General features: G+C 38.1%; 1 pseudogene across 1 annotated transcript in view; it reads right to left on the bottom strand.

The window, feature by feature from the left end:
• Nucleotides 1-2,594: 2,594 nt before the first annotated feature.
• LOC307118120 (zona pellucida sperm-binding protein 1-like) overlaps nt 2,595-21,334 on the bottom strand; it is a 51,360-nt pseudogene continuing 32,620 nt past the window's right edge. Inside the window, exons 4-10 of the transcript in view lie at nt 9,232-9,250; nt 9,104-9,162; nt 8,487-8,572; nt 8,263-8,420; nt 7,983-8,175; nt 7,855-7,913; nt 2,595-2,623 (exon numbers count right to left, since the gene is read on the bottom strand). The product of the transcript in view is annotated as a zona pellucida sperm-binding protein 1-like (transcript). The remainder of the gene's footprint in view (nt 2,624-7,854; nt 7,914-7,982; nt 8,176-8,262; nt 8,421-8,486; nt 8,573-9,103; nt 9,163-9,231; nt 9,251-21,334) is intronic.

Here is a 21,334-nt window from a genome sequence, read left to right as displayed (position 1 = left end):
CTGACTAAGGCCTGTTTCACACTGTGCACAAATAACATATACTGTATTTTGGCACCCATATTAAGAGGTTACAGTGCTATGTAGAAGAAGCGAAGGAGCGACTTTCAGCTTTGAATTTATTTTGTGCGCTGAACTCAGCAGAAAATGCAGTAAAAATGCACTATAAATCCAAATGTCATACATTTAATAACTATTTCAAATGAAAAGATGTTAGCCAATCACAGCAGTGGGCATTTACACTGAAGTCTCACAGCAGACACGCCCCTTCCAACAGAGCGTTCAGAGCAGAGGGCCAAAATCAGGGTAGGATAAATGCCTTTTATTGAGAAATTATGACAATCTATGTATCTATAGATCTATAATTTAAGATCTATAATCTATAATTTATAATGTAATTTACATTATAAGTGCATTATAAAACAATGCAGTTCATGACCCCATTAAATGCTGGACACATAAAGTAATGTGATGTGATATGAAGTAATATGATAGAATGGTATTTGTGTTACAGTTCGAATCTCTAAACCACTTCTATTTTAACAGAAAGAGAAACCATCAAAACGGATATATTTACTATTACAGTTTTTCACAATTGCTAAAACCCCATTCTCTGAACCAAATGCTCAGTGGCCTGAACTCATTTATTGAATCGGTCACTCTTTTGGCAAAACCATAAACTATTTTTATGGGATGATTTTAGACTCAAAATGATTAATAAATGCGCACACAATTATCCATGAACTTGATAAATGTTTAAGACATGTTTTACTATCCACAAACAAATGCCTTCTAACTTGTGTGTGCAAAATACAGAATTACATCAATGTGCAGCGATTTGTACAAATAGAGACAAAGTTGTGAATACAAAACTCTGATTTTGTATTAATGTAAGTCAGAATTTGTGCGTGCAACGAGTAAGATGTGCATTTGTGGATCCGATGACGCGTGTGCATTGAACATGCGCTATATTGCATATTAAGCATTTTATAATGGTTTTCTCTGGGAGAAAAATGTTGTGATGAACAATGTTGTGTTCATAACCTGATTTAATCTGCTTGCCTATGCAAAGTAGCCTATGCGTTATTAATACCTTTTTACAGTTTTTGCCCGTTGCTTGAACACTATAGACACATGCTTAAACCAAAGTAACAAAACTTGAAGTTGTTGTTACTATACCTTAAACAACGTGTAACCATACCTTAAACAAAAGCGCTGCTTTGCACTTTAGTTGCAATTCTGTAACACACTTGCTCCTTTCTGCAACACACTTGCTCCTAGACACTACACACTATTTCATACATAAGACACTTAGTTCAAAAATGAAATTTCAGGGTACCATTGGGAAAACACATCTATTCAAAATACAACACACATTGGTTAATTGACAAGACATAGACACACACCTGAAAACACTTACTTACAAAAATAAACACCAATCAGCCAGCTACAAAAAGGCCTCAGTTAAGACATTTTGGGAACTTTGCAAGCATGGAGACAGGGAGAGCTAGAGGCAGAGGAAGAGGAAGAGGAGGACAGAGAGAGAGAGAGGAGGAGGACGTGGTCAAAGAGGCCACGCAAGGACCATTATTTCGGATGACATAAGAGCAACTTTGGTGGACCATGTCATCAACCATGGCCTGACTATGAGGGAAGCTGGGCAGAGAGTCCATCCTAATCTAAGCCGCTTCACAGTTTCATCCATAATAAGGACATTCCGACTGGAAAACAGGTATGTCTTCAACTCTTTACTCTACTCAGACTGTATCTAGAGTATTTACAGTACTGTACCATATCACGTTACTGTATCACATGTATTGTATTCCAGGGTGGCTAATGCTCCTTTTTCAACAAAAGTGGTAGTTTTGTGAAACATACCGTGATAACGTGTTGAGATGTTTCAGTACTGTGTATGGTAAATACAGTAAAGTTCAGTGTACACAGTACTGTAAAAAAGAAGCAAACGAGAACAATTTGTGGTTGCATTTTTCTACAGAAGGGCTAGAAGACCTGCTGGGGGTGGACGCCAACGCCTGTTCACCGAACAGCAGGAACTTGCCATAGTGAACCTAGTCAGAGCAAACAATGCAATCCGTCTCCACCAGCTACAGCAACAAATACTTGCAGATAGGCAAGTATTCAACAACATAAATCGAGTAAGCATCACAACTATCAGACGGATCTTGGTAAAGCACAACATGACCATGAAGCAACTGTACATTTACAATAAAGAATGGGTGCAGTCCAGCAACAGATGAATATGTACCACTGGATTAGTACCACATAGATTCATTCAGAAAGCTACACCGGTACCTGTGTGGTGGGATGGGTCGGTTCTGTATATGTAGTAGTGTAAGTGTGTGCTTTGAGTAAAGCCATCCACAACAAGTATTTTTTGTTACAGAGAATCTTGGACGGATGGACGCATGGATGGAGCTGCCCAGCTGCATGAATGTATTTACATTGACGAGGCTGGATTCAACCTTAGCAAAAACAGACGACGAGGACGTAATATAATTGGCCAAAGGGCAATTTTGCACGTCACGGGGCAGCGCGGGGGAAATATCACATTGTGTGCTGCCATAAGTCTTCGAGGGCTACTGCACCATCATGCCAAACTGGGTCCCTATAATGCACAACACATAATCAAATTTCTAGATGCACTTCATGATGCAGTTGTACAGGATGGACCAGAGCAGCCCAGGTTTGTTGTTGTCTGGGATAATGTCAGTTTCAATCGGGCTGCTCTGGTCCAGAACTGGTTCACCAACCATGATCAATTTGAAGTTCTGTACTTGCCCCCTTACTCGCCATTTCTAAATCCTATAGAGGAATTTTTTTCCGCTTGGAGATGGCGCGTATATGACCGCCAACCACATGCCCGTATGCCTCTTCTGCAGGCAATGGAAAAGGCCTGCGGAGACATTGAGGTGAGGTCAATCCAGGGATGGATTCGGCACACAAGGGGATATTTTCCCCGATGCTTAGCAAGAGAAGACATTGCTTGTGATGTTGGAGATCCTGTGGCCAGACCCCAACAGACGGCAGGATTCATAAGCTCACTTGCGCACAATTGTGTTTTTCTGTGTTTACAGTAGTGTATTGTTTGTTTTATTTTTTATTTACCTGAATTTACTGTACTGTAAAATTTACTAATGTAATGATTTTGAATTCATTACTTCATTTTTTGGTTGTTGTGAAAACATGCCCTCTATGGAACTGAATAAAAACATTGAAAACAAAAGACTGTAGTTTTTTATATAAAGTAGACTAGTGTGTTGCTGCTGATCTGAAAGTGTATTCATATGATGCAAGTGGGTATCATTTTGTCATCAGAGTGACATTTTGACAAAGGATTGTTAGGTTTTGATAGTAGAGTTTCAATTTGACATATATGTGAATGGTTTATTTCCCAATGTTGTGTCTTATTTGCTTGTGTGTAGAGTTTTGACACAATGAGCCAAATTTAGCAAAACGTGTGTAAGCAATAGGCAAAAACTGTAATGCTAGCCTACTGTTAAGCGTTTTACTCTTCTTTATAATGAGGACACCTAAAGCGTCTTATAGGCAGAAAAACGCTCACGGTGCCGTTGTCTGTTTGGCAGAATACTGCCATCTAGTGGCAGCAGCTTTTCTTAGACAGCTGTGTGTGTGGATCGTGCAAGGCCAAACCGGCGAATCCAAATGAATCAAATAGGATCGACTCACAAACGAGTCAATGAATGCACATGCGTCACCGGATCCACAAATGCACATCTTACTCATTGCACGCACAAATTCTGACTTACATTAATACAAAATTGAAGTTTTGTATTCACAACTATGTCTCTATTTGTACAAATCGCTGCACATTCATGTAATTCTGTATTTTGCACACACAAGTTAAAAGTTACGGAGCCCAGCACATGACATGCAAGAAAAAAAAAAATGTGTTCCCTCGATTTATAAATCGTGCGCACGTTTAACTAATTTGTTCCCTCAAATTGCTAAATCGTGCACACAATTTACTAATTTGTTCCCTCAATTTATAAATCGTGCGCATGATTTAGCAAATCAAGGGAACTAATTAGTAAAACGTGCGCACGATTTATAAATCGAGGGAACGAAATAGTAAATTGTGCGCACAATTTAGCCTACTATTTTTTTACTGCATGTCATGTGCGGGGCTCCGTAATACGGCATTTGTTTGTGGATAGTAAAACATGTCGGCAAAATGTATCAAGTTCATTGATAATTGTGTGTGCATTTATTAATCATTTTGAGTCTAAAATCATCTCATAAATTTTCACCTAGTTAGACATCATTTGCAGATCTACATGGGTCTTTTTGCAAAACTCTAAACACAAACACAACGACTCAAAATTTTTCACACTTATTTCTAAGGATGATCAAACCAACTACGAAATATAGGCCAGTTCAGAGTGCACAGGTGGGTGCAGGTGCACTGAATAATGATACCAACAATACAGTTTTTTTCCAACTGCTTACACACTTTTTTCCTTTTTTCAAAACTCTACACACAATTCCCAAAACTGCTCACACAAAATGCAAAATGTCTCACATCTCCTTCAAAATGTAACACTGCATTCAAAATGCCATAAACGCATGTCAGAATGAAGCATTTGCATCAAATGGCAAACACTTCTTTCATAATAGTAAATTTTTGGATATACCATGTAAACACTGTTGTTCTAAATCTAAATCTCTTTGGCCTTTCATAGACTTATATTTAAATTTCAATACAATGTTCTACAGTTGGGGGGGGGGGGGGGGGTCACATGATCAACAAGTCTAATCTCATCATAGATGGCTCTTCTTCCTGCTCTTCTTTGCCCTCATCCTCTTCTTCCTCTTCCTCCTCTTCCAACTCTTCGTCTTTGAATTTGTCCTTGTTGTCCCCTGCCTCTCCCTCCTACTCCTCTTCCTCTCTGTCTGTTGTTAAGATCCATTGTTCAAAACAGGTAATCTGACCTATTTATAGGCCTATACTACAGTAAAGCAGTGATTGGTTAGTGATCAGTTAAGCAAATAGTGTTTGCACATGTGAGAAGTGTGTGTGTGTGACCTGGGCTGCGTTCAGTCCCGACAAAACGTTTTTTAAACGGAAACGGTGCTGCTTTGAACACCCTGTTCTGATGACGCAGGATTTGCAACTATGGCAGCTGAGAAGGCCATTTGGTTTCTTTTTGAGGAATTTTTGGAGCCTGATGAAATCGATATAAATACTGTTTAATACTGCAAAATACATGCAACCACTGCCCTTGCCGTCCAGAATAAAAGACAACATCCCAATCCCATTTAATTAACTTTTTTATCTCCTGGTAATCTATTCTAATTTAAATCACTTTTTTTTCTAGTTCTTATTTTTTTAATAGCTTGTATTTTCTTTCTCATTTTTATGTAAAGCACTTTATTACCATATATGAATTTGGTATATAAATAAACTTGCCTTGCAATGAAGCTAAAAATATAAATAAATACATCATCATGTTGAGATATATATATATATACATGTATATTTACTATAAAACTCTTACGACAATCATGTCTTCTAATATCTTCAATTGTTGCGTATACCGAGCTGCAGCGGACACATTTGTAAACAACTTGGACCGTGCTGCTGATTGGGCTGACATATTTGACACACCCACCAAATGAGAGAAAACGCATCTCAACGTTTCCAGGAAACATGACGTTCAACTGGAAACCGTAGCAAAACGTTGCACACCGGTTTGAGCTTTGAACGTGCCCCTGGTGAATAAGTGTAGCATTTTGATTGGTTGTGTTTGGAAAAGGAAAGCAAGTCACTTCCTGTTAGATTTTTGTGTTTTAGGTAGAGAATTGTGTGTAGCGTTTTGAAAAAAAAAAGTGTTTTATGCTATTGAAAACTGAGTCAAAGGCTGAGAAATAGCTGATGGTTTTGGGGATTTGGTGTGGAGTTTTGCACTTTGAGTGAGGGGTTTCAAAAATCGTGTTACATGAACAAATTTTGTGTGTAAGCAGTTGGAAACAGTCTGAGAGGGACAGGAGGGAGAGCACGTGTAAAAGGAAGTGGAAGAGGAGGAAAAGGCTGAGGATGAGAAAGAGCAAGCTGTGGAGAATGTTGTCAAGACTAGATCTGGCACAACAGAGGGGTTTTCCCTTTCCCTTGCAAGAGACAACATTGCCTGTGATGTGGACGAAGGCCTCAACAATATTATTGATCTGACTGCACTGACACTATTGGAGGACAACTGAACATCACTGTTTTCTGCAGAGCTGCTTTATAGATGAAATCAACTAATTTACACAATACTTGATCTTTACAACAGAACTGAATCAACACTGAACTAACTTCAGCTGAACAATGACACTTGACAATCTTTTAGAGCTGCTGTACAGCCGGAATGAACTCTTTTGCATCGCTGATAATCTTTTTCACTGTAAAGCTGAAGCTATTTGTACAAATTGCTGCACATTCTTGTAATTCTGTATTTTGCACACACAAGTTAGAAGGCATTTGTTTGTGGATAGTAAAACATGTCTTAAACATTTATCTTTGAAACAATCTGTATTGTATAAAGCGCTGTATACATAAAGGGGACTTGATTTAGGTCAGGCCCAACATGAAGATGTGATGCAGAAACAATCTCACTGATTTTGCAGTTGCACAACTTTGAGTGTACGGTTATTAGGGCCCGAGCACCGATGGTGTGAGGACCCTATTGTAATTGTTTAGCCTATTATTAGGTAATTATTCAGCTTTAATCCACATTACCGTAGAAAGCATAAGGCTACATCCTGTCTGAGAGATGCCACCATGCAAAAGTAAATTCATTCCAATACTGAAAATTAGAAAAGCAATCAAAAAGTGATCAAATGTAAGCAGGTACTTATAAGTAATTGAAATAGTTGCACTACTTATTACATGTTAAATAGCGTAACTCTGTAACTGACAACACTTCCAAAGTAACCTTCCCAACACTGGTACTTTCCAACCCATTGCAAAGGTTCCACCAGTAGTGGGCAGTCATGCAGTGCAAGCAATGATGAAATGTACATCTGAGTCAACAACACAGAAGGAAGGGCATGAAAAAGCGAATTGAAACAGCCATTCATTTGTCCACTTGCCCTCAGCTTCTTATTCTTTAACATTAGTTTAAGCAACTCGCCACAGACCTATGCTTTCTCAGTGATAAACTTTAGTACCAGGTGTACATAGGCCCTGAGACCACAACCCAATAGGAGACACCAGTTAAGGGATTACACCATCTTTTATTAAAGGACAAGTCTACTTTTCAATAAACAAAAATTTGGGGCTAGCCTAGAGAAAAAAGGCTGGTCACAATTTGGGATTAAAAAAGACAATGCAGGTTGATACTGATTTTACTGCAGGTGCAATGCTGTACTTGCATGAATTGGGGGGGGGGGGGTGCTTTCAAATTGCATTACGAAAAAAAAAAAAAAAAAAGGACTTGGCATGCTTGAATATCAATACAAGCAGTTATGTCATTCCAGCCACAAGTAGAGACCAAAACAGATTGAACAACCCCTAATGAGATACCATTAAGAACAGGGACCCAGGTTAGCAACTGGAACTTGGCAAATAGGTCAGAAGCTTAGCTTGTTTAGTTTAAGTCAAGCACAACCTCCAAGCAAAAAAGGTTTAGTAGTGTGGCCCAATAAATCAAACAGAACAGTCATGAAAGATCAATACCAAAGAGACACGGTTGAATTAAGGAGTTTATTAAAACTACTAAAGTCACATGACCAGGTTAACTTCTCCACTAGACACCACGGTTTGCCCACTAGAGATGGTCCTGACGTTAGCACCTCTTCCTGGAAAAGAAATCATGAGGCATTTAAAAAAAAAAAGACCAGAAGATCCAGCCACCGGAACCAATGTGGTCAGGTAACGGTCATCCTGGTAAGGGCATCTGAAAGGCAAAGAGGCAGTCAGAAATGCCTTCGAGCACACTAGATGAATAAAGACTGGCCTTACTCACCCATCGACCAGAAGGTCCCACTGGGGTAGACTGAGTGGACTGGGGGTTGATGTCGCCCAGCAACGCCCCAGCATTAGGACAATGTTGGGGTCGGTCCTCTCCAAAATGCGCACCTCAACATACACAGGCTATCGCAGGACTTTTGTGACTGGATAATCAGTATCACTGTAGTAGGACGTGTATGCCTCATCCCCTGAGGAAGAAAACCAGCATTTAACCAGAAACTGCTGCAACCTGGAGTTTTAGAAAATACTTATGCATACTTGGGACCGACACATACCTTCTGCACAGCCTTTGGTGACACATTGACCATTTGCCAGTCTAAGCTCCACCCTGAGGGGTCCAGAAGCCGCTACTGGTGGAGGTGCAGGAACAGTGTTGACCTCAACAACCAGAGCTTCCACAGAAGTAGCAGAATATCTACACTGGAAGAGAAGCCTAGACAACAAATAGTGAGCTTGTAGCATTGGTCAAAACATTTATGCTAAAGATTAAAACACCTACTCAAAATGGCTGTCCCTTGTGATGGAACCAAGTGGTCCGACACCCACTTCATACAAGGAGGTAATTCGGTTTTCATACACCACAAATCCACTGTCCTCCTGCAAATAGCAACTGTTGGCATCCAGTCCATTCTAAGCCATGCAGAACAGAACCACAAGCAGCTACTCACCATCATGCTTGTGCCACATGCAGTGACAGGGAACTGGTATATAGTAAGATCTTTATCAGCAAGATTGTCATCATTCACTACCTCAATGTGACATACTGTCAGTATCGACCCGTTTGCACTTTTACCTCTTATACATTCCTGTGTATCTTAATATTTAAGACTACAGTATAATGCACATAGCCTCTTGTACATTAACCTTAATTCATTTTCTCATAGCTTTTATTTTCATCTGTGTTGTATTTCTTCTCTTTTTGCTCTTTAATATTGCACGGTCCATGGAGCGGACCTGACTTTCATTTCACTGCTGGTTATATATGCTCTATATAATTGTGTATGTGACAAATAAATCTCTTGAATCTATAGTAAAGGATGGTGTGGATCCCACAGGACTGCAAGGTAGGTCGTTTCCACCTAGGAGACGGATTGAATCCAGGCTCAAGCAAGGTAGTGTAACATCTCTAGCCACCACTACCACAAACTGACCATCTCTTATACACTGGACAGTCACTGGAACAAGAGCAGGTTATTACAGAGGAGCAGTTTAACATGAACACCTATACATTGACTCACACTTACCTGCCTTCCCATAGAAACACTGTTGTCCATTAAAGCAGCAGTTGATAGCTTCACACTCAGCACCACTGATACCAGGTGGGCCACATTGGATCTGCTCATAATCAGCTACAGCACATTTGTCAAGGGGTTCTGCCTGCACCACTGGCTGCTTAGGCGGAAACTGCGGAGGAAACTGTTGACTAGCTTGTTGAAACTGCGGAGGAAACTGTTGACTAGCTAGCTGTTGAACCTGCTGAGGAAACCGGTGACTAGCCAGCTGTTGAACCTGCTGAGGAAACCATTGACTAGTTTGTTGTTGAACCTGCTAAGGAACCTGTTGACTAGCTTGTTGAACCCGCTGGTCAGTTTGCTGTAACATCAGAGCTTCAGGATTCTGGGGCAGATTACTCCGCTGTGGAACAGCATGTCAGAAAGCATAAAACCACACACAAAGTGCTAGAAATTGAACAGCATACCAACTTCCTGCCATTGTTCAACAGCTAGCCACACTGTTGAGATGATGCCCTTTGGTCTTTTTGTATTTTACAGATTTTGGCTAATTAACAATAATCCCTCCCGCTTCATTAACAGTCATGATTCTCCAGACTTGCCCAAATGGGAGCTTATGCTAACATAAAATTCTCATTGGTTCTCAAAATGACGAGTCTACTCATATGTACTTAGCAGTGTTGGGGAGTAACTAGATTATGTAATTTAATTACAAAATAAATGTAACTGTAATCAGTTACAGTTACTGAGAAAAATGTTTAATTAAATTACAGTTACTTATGAAAATTAATTATTATAATGGGGTTACATCTGAATGTTTTCTGTAAAATAAAAAAATTGATGCTGAATACAATTAATTTGTTGCTTTGCCTGTTTTTGATGTGCATGATGCCTCTTGCCATTTACAGTGTTTTTATTTTTTATAAAAAAAAAAGTATATATACAATTGCTAGGACCCATTTTTCAATACTTAGGTCACTTTTTCAAAACTCTTCTCACAGTTCTCCTAACAAACTTTCAGCTCGGCAGAGCAGATCATTTCACATTCAAAATGAACTAAAACTACCAAAACACAATTATTTTCCCTAGCAAAGGTTTTCAACCAACAAACACACTCTGTCAATCATAAACGCAAACCCCAAAAAAAACACTAATGTTAGGTTGTATTATACAATAATTTCAATGATTATATCAATTATTTTCTTTAGTAAAATGTCTTTACAAAACCAGAATGACACTCTCTACTGCTTATAATTCACTGCAGTTTATGTTACATAGTCCATGTTTACATTTCAGTACAAAATTATTCCTAAGTTTTCCTTTTGAATGGATGGTAATGTGTAGGTGTTCAGTTGTGTAGGTGTTTGGTTACATTTAGTTTCTTTTCTTTTATTTATTTATATATATATATATATATATATATATATATATATATATATATATATATATATATATATATATATATATATATATATATATATATATATATATATATATATATATATATATATATATATATATTTCAATATGGTATTACTGTAAAAAAAAAAAAAGTCTTATGTAACTGTCTTATTAGGGCCCGAGCACTGATGGTGTGAGGACCCTATTGGAATTGCTCAGTCTATTATTATTCTTCTAAGAAATTAATCGCATTTTTGAGAGCCTAAACATGCTCAACAACTCATGAAAGTGAAGTGGTGGAAATCTACATCTGATATGGGTTTCAGAATTAGGTGTGGCAAAATGGCTCGATAGTGCCACTTAAAAAATTTAAAATTAAGCATCATTCTCTCTACGTTTCTCATACAAGTATGAAATTCGGTACACACATGTAACAGACCAATACCTACAAAAAAGTCCCTGGAAGCAAGATCTGAAAACCCAACAGGAAATGAGATATTTAGCAGTTTTTGCCATTTCCAGACGTACTTTAACAAACTCCTCCTAGAGATTTTATCAGATCAACATCATATTTGGTCAGTCTAATCTAAAGGCCTTGGTGATGTTAAATTGTGAAGATCTTGAGTTTTCGCTGAAGGGCGTGTCCATGGCAGCTGGACAAAGTCTGATGTTTCGCCATGACACAGGAAGCTTTTGTAAGTCAGGCATACGATGTCCGATATGCCCCAAACTTCACATGTTTGATAAGGGTCCTGGCCTGAAGACATCTACATGCCAATATTCAGTTAGTCATAGTGCCACCTGCTGGCAAGAGGAAATGGCATGCTTTACACTGTAATTCACCCCCAGAAACATGCCATGAAGTACCAAACATGCTAAAAACACGTTAAATCATGCAACACTTGGTTAAGATTAACGCCACAAAACTGGAAGTTGTTGTAACTTCTTTTGGACTTTTGGCATACAAAGTCCGATCATTCTTAAACTTCACATTATTGATAAAAGAGCTTGCCTGAAGACATCTACACGCCAATATTCAGTTAAAGTCAAAGTGCCTCCTGCTGGCAGCAGGAAGTGGGGCACATCGAAGTGACTTTGCCATATTTCTCCTATATTTACCACTATTCACGATTTTCCCAAGGCCACTGGGTGGCGGTGGCCCCGGGTGCAAGGGCCCTTTCAACGCTGCTTGCAGCTTTAATTTTCACTTGGTTTTCTATTGCATGCATTTGCATTTAGACTGCTGTATTTTTACAGTACAAGTGCTGAATATACATACATTCGATTCCATACAATATTCAATACAATACTGTACTTGCAGTACACAGTATACAGTATATTCACCATACTTGGCTTTTGATTACTATACTTTTTTTACGTAATTGCAACATTTTTTACTGCATGCAATATGCTTTTTTTCCCTGTAAGTTCATGTTCTGGATGTTGTTTTCTCCATTTTTTATGTAGTGTCTATTGAATGATCTGTAGTGCTTATATTATTGACTTATGTGTGAATGATCTGAAAGCATTATTTGGTTTTGAGAACAGGTGAAATAGTTTTAAGGCAATTGTTTGATTTTGCCAGAATTTTGTCAGAGGTTTTGTAAATGTTTGAAGATTTGGATTTGTGTTTAAGGTTTTGAGAAAATGAGTGATGGTTTCAAGAAATGTGTTTTAGCAATTCAGAAAAACTGTAATATAGTGCTGCAGTGCAAACCATTCTCACTCCCAAGGCGTCAAAATCTGAAGCATGGTCAAGTGTCTTCTGCGTCAAAATGAAGACACTAAAGATACCCCTAGGTGTCACTATATCGACGCACAGGGGTACATCGTTGATTTTAGTTGTTTGCACAATGCGTCACATCAAGACACATTTAATTCTTTGCATTTGTAAAAGCAGACATGATTTTATGAATATTTATAGGCTACTTTTATATTTTGGAGCAATTAACCCAACTCCAAGCCTAAACCTACTTCTCAACAATATAAAATGTAACAGTCAAATAAAAGTACAGTCACAGGTATTTATTTCAAAAACTGACCAAAAACAGTATAAAGGTATTAACTCATGTTGCATGCCAAGTCTTCTGAAGTCATACGATATCTTCATGTAAATAACAGAGTTGATCTTAATGTTTTGATCACTGAAATGATGAGCTGGACGCTCCGTGAACACACTCATCATATTTCATATTTCATTCAAATGATACACACGATTCTTTAGCATGACATAATCATTCACAAGACACATAAGAGCCGATTACATTTTTCAATCAAAGCTGACGTAATAACACAATTGGTCACGAGACATCCGAGAGCCACCATTTGGGGATTTTCTTCACACAAATCAATCGTTTGGCCTTGGAACACTTGGAATATTTGTACTTTTTGAATAAATTGTGAAAAGTTGTATCTGCCTGTTATATCCTGTGATTTATATCATATAATAAACAAATGGGTAGGTTTAGGGATGGGATGGGGTTGGGTTATATGTTCTAACATGTCTAAATAGCGTAAATAAAAAAATAAAATAAATGTAAATAGAAGTATGCTGGCTGATTAAATTGAGAATCACACTCCAATATGTCATTATGGCAAAATCAAAACCCAATATATAATTTCATCAGGACAACAACATTCCCATTCCCAACGCATCTGTGTATGACACCGAAGGTTTCTCATTGAAATCAATGGAGTACTCCTGGAGAATCTCTGGAGTACCCTTGCGCTATATAGTGACGCCTGGGTACTTTTAGCATCTTCATTTTGACATGGAAGGTACTTGATCATGCTTCCGATTTTGACACATTGGGAGTTAGAATGGGTTTTGCAGTGATAACTTATTTTAGTAGGCCAACCCAGAAGTTAGCATCAACCTGGTTCGCTTGACAAAAACTGTACAGAATTTTTCCATTGGCTTTTGTATTGTTGCAGAAAATAAGCTCTGTGGCTTACAAAAGTTTATGATTCTTAAATGTTTTATTCATTATGAATCATGAATTTTGAAGCCAAAATACAATCGGCAGAAGTAAAAAGCTAAACATAACCTACAGTATATTAACCACACTGTTGCATGACTTCAACGTCACCATCACTAAGCTTCTGGCAATTATTTGTCATTTCTTCTCTGAACGTTCGAGTAATGCCCATTCACACCAATAAAGATAACGATAAAGATATAGTTCTAAAAATCATTCTAAATATACAGGAATAGCAGAGTCCACACCACAGCTACAGAGATATAGAAGAATGTGAATAAAAGTGAATAGAATTTGTGAATAAAAGCTTCAATTTTATGTGAATAAAAGCCTAAATTCCATCTGTTCATCATATAAAACGTTCATGCCTCTTTATTCATGAAAAATGTGTTTTTTTTTATACAAAATAAAACATTTTAAAAGATAATTGCGACTTTTTAACTCACAATTCTAAGTTTACATCTCACAATTCTGACTTGCGAGTTATAAAGTCAGAATTGCGTGATATAAAGTCAGAATTGCCTGATATAAAGTCGGAATTGTGAGATATAAATTCGCAATTGCGAGAAAAAAAATCTGTCAATTCAGACTTTATATCAGGCAATTCTGACTTTATAACTCGCAATTCTGACTTTATGACTCGCAATTCTGACTCAGAACTTGCAATTGCGAGTCATAAAGTCAGAATTGCTACTCGCAATTGTGAGAAAAAAAAAGTGACATTGTACAAAAGTAAAATTTTGACACTGTCATTGCAACCTTCATTGACACTTTGACATTTGACATTGTTTATCATGCAATTCAGACTTTATATCAGGCAATTCTGACTTTATATCACACAATTCTGACTTTATTTCACACAATTCTGACTTTATATCACACAATTCTGAGGTAAAAAGTCAGAATTACGAGATGTAAATCCGCAATTGCAAGAAAAAAAGTCAGAATTGTGAGATAGAATTAAGTCTGAATTTTTTTTATTTTGTGGCAGAAACAAGCTTTCATACAGATTAGTATTACGTAAAGAGGTGTAAAAAGTACTCAAAAATGTTACTCAATTGAAAGTACAAGTACTGAATGAAATTCAGAAGTAAAAGTAAAAGTATCTGGCCAGAATCATACTTGAGTAAAAGTAAAAAAGTAACACATTAAAACTGTACTTGAGTATTAAAAAAGTAAAAGTAGCGTAAAAGTAGCAGCAATAATGAAAACTAGAGATTCTTCTTTAAGCTTTTAATCTCTAAAAACATGAAGTGAATTAACCACATACAAGGTTTTATCCTGCTTTAGAACTGTTTGAATTTAATGGTATTTTATTATCAAACTATAAGACTACTACCTAATGCCAGTATGCAACATGCTACTCAAAGTTGTAAAACCCCGGATTTAACTAAAGGGATAGTTCACCCAAAAATGGAAATGTTATGTTTATCTGCTTATCTCCAGGGCATCCAAGATGTAGGTGTCTTTGTTTCTTCAATAGAACACAAAATAAGATTTTTAACTCGAACAGTTGCAGTCTGTCAGTCTGTTTCCATGTGAATGGAAACAAAATCTATCAGAGTAAAAAAATGCACAGACAAATCCATATTAAACCCTGCAGCTTGTGACGACACATTGATGTCCTAAGACACGAAACTATCTGTTTGTGCGAAAAACCGAACAGTATTTGTAAAAATGTTTTACCTCAAATACGTTCTATGTCCGACACCCGTTCAGCGTGCCATCACTTCAGGTAAGTGAGGTCAATGTACACAATCTGGCGTAGAGATACGTGCGAGAGATCACTTCCGGCACTCTGTCTGATCATTTGGCAGCAGCCATATCACCCTCTTGCCCAAGACTTGTTTCCCACTGAAGCTAAGCAGGGCTGAGCATGGTCAGTATCCAGATGGGAGACCTCCTGGGAAAACCAGGTGTCTGCTGGTAGATGTGTTAGTGAGGCCAGCAGGGGGCGCTCACCCTGTGGTCTGTATGGGTCCTAACGCCCCAGTGTAGTGATGGGGACACTATACTGTCAAAGAGCACCGTCCTTCAGATGAGACGTTAAACCGAGGTCCTGACTCTCTGTGGTCTTAAAAAAAATCATAGGATGTCATTGGAAAAAGAGTAGGGGTGTAACCCCGGCATCCTGGCCAAATTGGCCTCCATTATGGCCTCCTAATCATCCCCATATACTGATTGGCTTCATCACTCCGTCTCCTCTCCACCATAAGCTGGTGTGTGGTGGGCGTTCTGGCGCAATATGGCTGCTGTCGTATCATCCAGGTGGATTCTGCACATTGGTGTTGGCTGAGGAGATTTCCCCCTTCTATATGTAAAGCGATTTGAGTACCCAAAAAAGCGCTATATAAATGTAACAAATTATTATTAATATTATTATTATTATTATGTACATTGACCACCTCACCGGAAGTGATGGCGCGCTGAACGGGTGTCGGACATAGATAGTTTTTGAGGTAAAAATATTATATAAATACTGTTCGGTTTCTCGCACAAACCGATCGTTTCATGTCTTAGGACATCAATGTGTCATCACGAGCTGCGGAGTTTAATATGGATTTGTCTGTGCAGGTTTTTTTTATTCTCATAGATGATGCTAGTAGTCATGTACCATTCACATGCATTATACGACTGATAGACTGCAACGGTTGGAGTTAAAAATCTTCATTTGTGTTCTACTGAAGAAACAAAGACAGCTACATGTAAGCAGATAAACATCACATTTTCATTTTTTGGTGAACTATCCCTTTAAGCAGAAGCTGATTTTCAAAATTGTGAGTGTCAAGCGTCTTTTGGGGCTGAAAAGCTATCTTGTAGTGCTGAAAAGCCTCTCACTCTAATTTCCAGGGCTGAGTTTCCCAAAACCATTGTTAGCTTAAAGGTCCTGTTCTTCGTGATCCCATTTTTCAAACTTTAGTTAGTGTGTAATGTTGCTGTTAGAGCATAAATAACCTGTAAAATTATAAAGCTCAAAGTTCAATGCCAAGCGAGATATTTTATTTAACAGAAGTTCCCTTTCAAAGCCTACAGCGAACGGCCGGTTTGGACTACAACCCTGTACTCCCTGCTTTAATGACATCAGTAGAACAGTTTGTTGACTAACCTCCGCCCACAAGAATACACAAAAAAGGGGGCGTGGTCTTGTTGCTCTCCCACGTGGAGAAGAGGAAGTTTTGCGTTCGGTTGCGTTTGTAGAGTGTTTGTCGCCATGTCGTTGAGACGCTGTTATTTTCATCTCGGAGTCAAATCACCTTTGTTTGGCCTTCAGGGACGCTGTACTTTGAGCACATGCATCTCCCTGTTATGGTAAGAGGCGTGACCTTTCAGGGCAACGTGCGCTAAGCTCGAATCACAACACGGGAACCGCTGGCACAATCAGAACTCGTAACGTATTTCTGAAGGAGGGACTTCATAGAACAGGGAAATCCTCAAGCCGTTTTTAGGACAGTGAAAACAGCGGTATACAGATAATTAAATTGTGTGAAAAATACTGTTTTTTTACACACGAAACATGAACACATGTTATATTGCACACTGTAAACACAATCAAAGCTTCAAAAAAACAGGAAAAACGGGACTTTTAAGTTGATCGAAGAAAAATTGCCACCAATGGTCTCTACGATCAACTTAGGCTTACGATGGTTTTGGGAAACGCAGCCCAAGCCAAGGTGCTGCATTGTGGTAATTGATGCGACATGACGTCACTTCCAAAGGACCAATTAACATGTCTGACCAATTTCATGGAATGTGAAAATTTATCTCATTGGCAGAATAAATACATTTAAATTAAACTGGGCATCAGCGCAATTCAATTGGTTTGGTAATGGCAAGGGAAAATAGAATGAAATGATCTCCAAAAATAAGTACTTTTTGACTGTAAATAAAATTGTAAGGAGTAAAAAGAACTTTTTTTTCTTAAAAAAAAATGTAATTAAGTAAAAGTAAAAGTATTGATTTTTAATTGTACTCAAAAAAAGTAAAAATCCCCAAAAATAATACTTAAAGGGTTAGTTCACCCAAAAATGAAAATTCTGTCATTAATTACTCACCCTCATGTCGTTGGACACCCGTTAGTTGAAAGCTGATGGCTGAGAAAGGCTTCAATCAGGCCTCCATTGGCATTCAGTACATTGACACTTCCAAGATCCATGAAAGGCACTTAAAACGTCGTTACAAAGTCTATCTCACCACAGTGGCTCTACAATAATCTTACGATGCGACGACAATAGTTTTTGTGCGCAAAAAAAAATCAAAATAACACCTTTATCCAACTTGTTCTCGACTTCCGTGTATGCCTCCACGACGCATGCGCGAGAATATGACGCAGATCCGGCGTTCGGACATATGACCCAGAAGCGGTTTGTTTACGAGCAGAGGAAGACGCGCGTGTCTAAGCTGTTGGATTCTACATTGATCGTGCTTTAGGTCTCGGCGTAGTGCTCAAAATGGGGCTTAAGTGTGTATTTCATGGATTCCTTAACACCGGCGCTACGTCATATTCTCGCGCATGCGTCGTGGAGGCACACACGGAAGTCGAGAACAAGTTGGATAAAGGTGTTATTTTGATTTTTTTTTGCGCACAAAAACTATTGTCGTCGCATTGTATGATTATTGTAGAGCCACTGTGGTGAGATAGACTTTGTAACGACGTTTTAAGTGCCTTTCATGGATCTTGGAAGTGTCAATGTACTGAATGCCAATGGAGGCCTGTGTGAAGCCTTTCTCAGCCATCAGCTTTCAACTAAAATATCTTCATTTGTGTTCCGAATATGAACGGAGGTCTTACGGGTGTCCAACGACATGAGGGTGAGTAATTAATGACAGAAATTTCATTTTTGGGTGAACTAACCCTTTAAGGACAGTAATCAAGTAAAATTACTCAAGTACTTTACTCCTCTGATTACGTATTGTTCTCAATAGTCAAGTCAAGTCAACTTTATTTATATAGTGCTTTTTACAATGCAGATTGTTTCAAACCAGCTTCACAGTGAAAATAATACAACAGAATTTTATTCGGTCGTACAGCCTCTCCGTAGAAAACGGTGATGTCATCTAGCTCAGTGGTTTTCAAACCTGTCCTGGAGGACCCCCAGCACTGCACATTTTGTAGTCTCCCTCATCTTACACACCTGATTCAACTCATGACCTCATTATTAGAGACTGCAAGACCTGAAGTGGGTGTGTCAAATATGGGAGACATACAAAATGTGCAGGGCTGGGGGTCCTCCAGGACAGGTTTGAAAATGCAATGTGGGCAGATCAGTAATTTAGTTTATATAGTTAATTTAGTTTACTAAGTAGATTAATTTGGATATTTAGTTGAAAATGTTGTGTCCCCAACTGAGCAAGCCAAGCCAAGCCAAAGGGGTAGTGATTATATATCAAGAGCAGAGACATGTTTGTGTGCATTTTGTTTTGTGATTTCACGGAACAAACAAAGAGCCTCCACAATGGCGTTAGGTGATAGATTGAAAGCGCTCGTCTGTGTGAAGACTATGAGTGAGCGCCAAGAAAACACTGGTGCCTTCCGCCACTGATGACGGCGGCAACAAACACTCAGCATGATTTCAAAGACAACACATTCTAGCGCCAGATCGCCTCTTATTTAACAAACAAACGAAAGAATTACTCTGTTTGTCAACTGGAGATGTTTAATTTTTATTAGGTACATCCGTGTCGTGAGACGTTTCAAAAAGTGGTGGGGTCAATATCAACCCTGGCAAAAATTGGTGAAGACATGTCCCACCCATCCCAACCACAAATTACACCTATGATGAAATATTGTGAGCTTTTGTTAAAGTGTCATGAATTATTTGCACATATTTTATCTGAAGATTAAAGATAAACATGATTAAATATATGGGTATAAAGGTGCTGCTTCACGTTTGGAGCACTAGAGTATGTGAAATATGTCTATAAAAATATGAAACACATTTACTCCAGTCTGTGTATGATCTCTGGTCAGTGGTAGGAGCGTTGTGCTCTCCAGCCCCAGCAGCCAATCACACACTCTAGCCAATCGCGTGATTCAACGTCAACGTCAAGATTCCGTGACGTTGCTTCGACTTTGCTTTTCAACCCGGAAGAAAAAAACTTTAACAAAACACATCAAAAATAACTTTTAGTGTTTTTAGTGTTTTCAGTGATGTGTAGCCTGTACATATCTGTTCACATTTAAAAAAAATAATAATAATTTGGGGTTTTATGACCCTTTAACCACAGACATTTAACAAAAATGTATGACCCCTTAACCATAGACATTTAACAAAAAATCTATTTAAAAAAACCCACTGACTTTAGTATGACAGAACCAGAAGTGCTAAATGCTAACTCATTTCTGACCTTGGCCAGGGCTGCACGATATTGAAGAAAAATGCATTGTGTGATAACTTGAAAAATAATGCGATATTCAATATCCGATACAATAATGCTTCTTGTGTGTAAAATCAATTAAAATGTTATTTAAATGCATTTTAAAACTGAAAGTCATATATGTGTTTCACATTCTTTCTGGGAAAGTTGCAGTTTTAGCATTACATAAAAAGTAATGTCACAAATATGACAAAGTCATTTTAACATCAATGTAAACCAAAAAAATTTAAATACCAACAACTCTTTGCTCAACATGGTAAATTACAAACAATTGGACAAATACATTAAAACAAAGATACAAATTTAATAAACAGTGCTTTAAGGTTTTCAGGTAGGCCAACATCAGATCTATTTAACAGTAGCACTTGAGTAAGAAACAATACAAAAGCTAAATAATTAAATGTAAAAATAAATAATTGCATAGTCTTCACATCAATTAAATATACAATGTATAAACATATTAAAGCTATAACAGTTATTCAGTCAAGAGCAGTGAGTGATTTTCTCTTTTTCTTTTGTTGTTTGACAGACAGCAGGCCTACTGTATTAAGCTGCTGTCACTTTACAGAACTAATGCACGGATCCTAATCATATTGACACACATCCGATTTCTTTTCCCAATTGTTTACGTTCACTTAAGACATAACCGACTGTGTTAACTTGAATACTCGCCAAGACAGGCCTTTTGACATATTGTGTGTGTATTTGACTGGCAACAATAAGAGCTGAATTTGGGATCACATGCTGTCTGAGAGGTGGCTTTCTGTGCCCACGCTTCGAGTGTGTGTCAGACAGCGCAAGTACCACAATGAGTTGTTTTCCGCATCTTATTGCTCTTAATAAAAAAGCTCTTTCCATGAAGTACTGATTCAGTAACTTTAGCAGAGCGAAGTTGTGGCAAATTTGCATTCCTTTTTATAGGCCAGGGCACCTCCAATCTCATCCCATTGATTGAAACACTTGACCCCCATTAGTCTTTAGCGAAGTCATTAGCCTAGAGGTCCACCTACTTCTTCCTCTTGTTGACAAGAGGAACAATTGTTTATGTGTCAATAGTTGTTTGTTTATTAGTGTGATATCAGTAACATAATTGAAGATCAGATTATGATTAATGATAATATTTTATGCCCACAATACAATATAGAACTGAAACGATACAATAAATAATACTTATTACTCTCAAAGAAAGAAAAAACTGCCGCAGGTCAACAAATTAAACAAGACAGTTGCAGTGGTTAGCTGGAAAATGTATTATAGGAATATGACTTATTAATTTGCATAATGATTCAGGCATTAGTTCGTGCATGGGGGAGCAAAGATTGATGGGAGTTTAATTATGACACTTCTTTGTTGTTGAAGGC

The sequence above is a fragment of the Gobio gobio genome, assembly GCF_949357685.1.
Source record: "Gobio gobio genome assembly, chromosome: 2".
NCBI lineage: Eukaryota > Metazoa > Chordata > Actinopteri > Cypriniformes > Gobionidae > Gobio > Gobio gobio.
The sequence above is the reverse complement of the archived record's forward strand: the minus strand, read 5'-3'. Positions and strand labels throughout refer to the sequence as shown.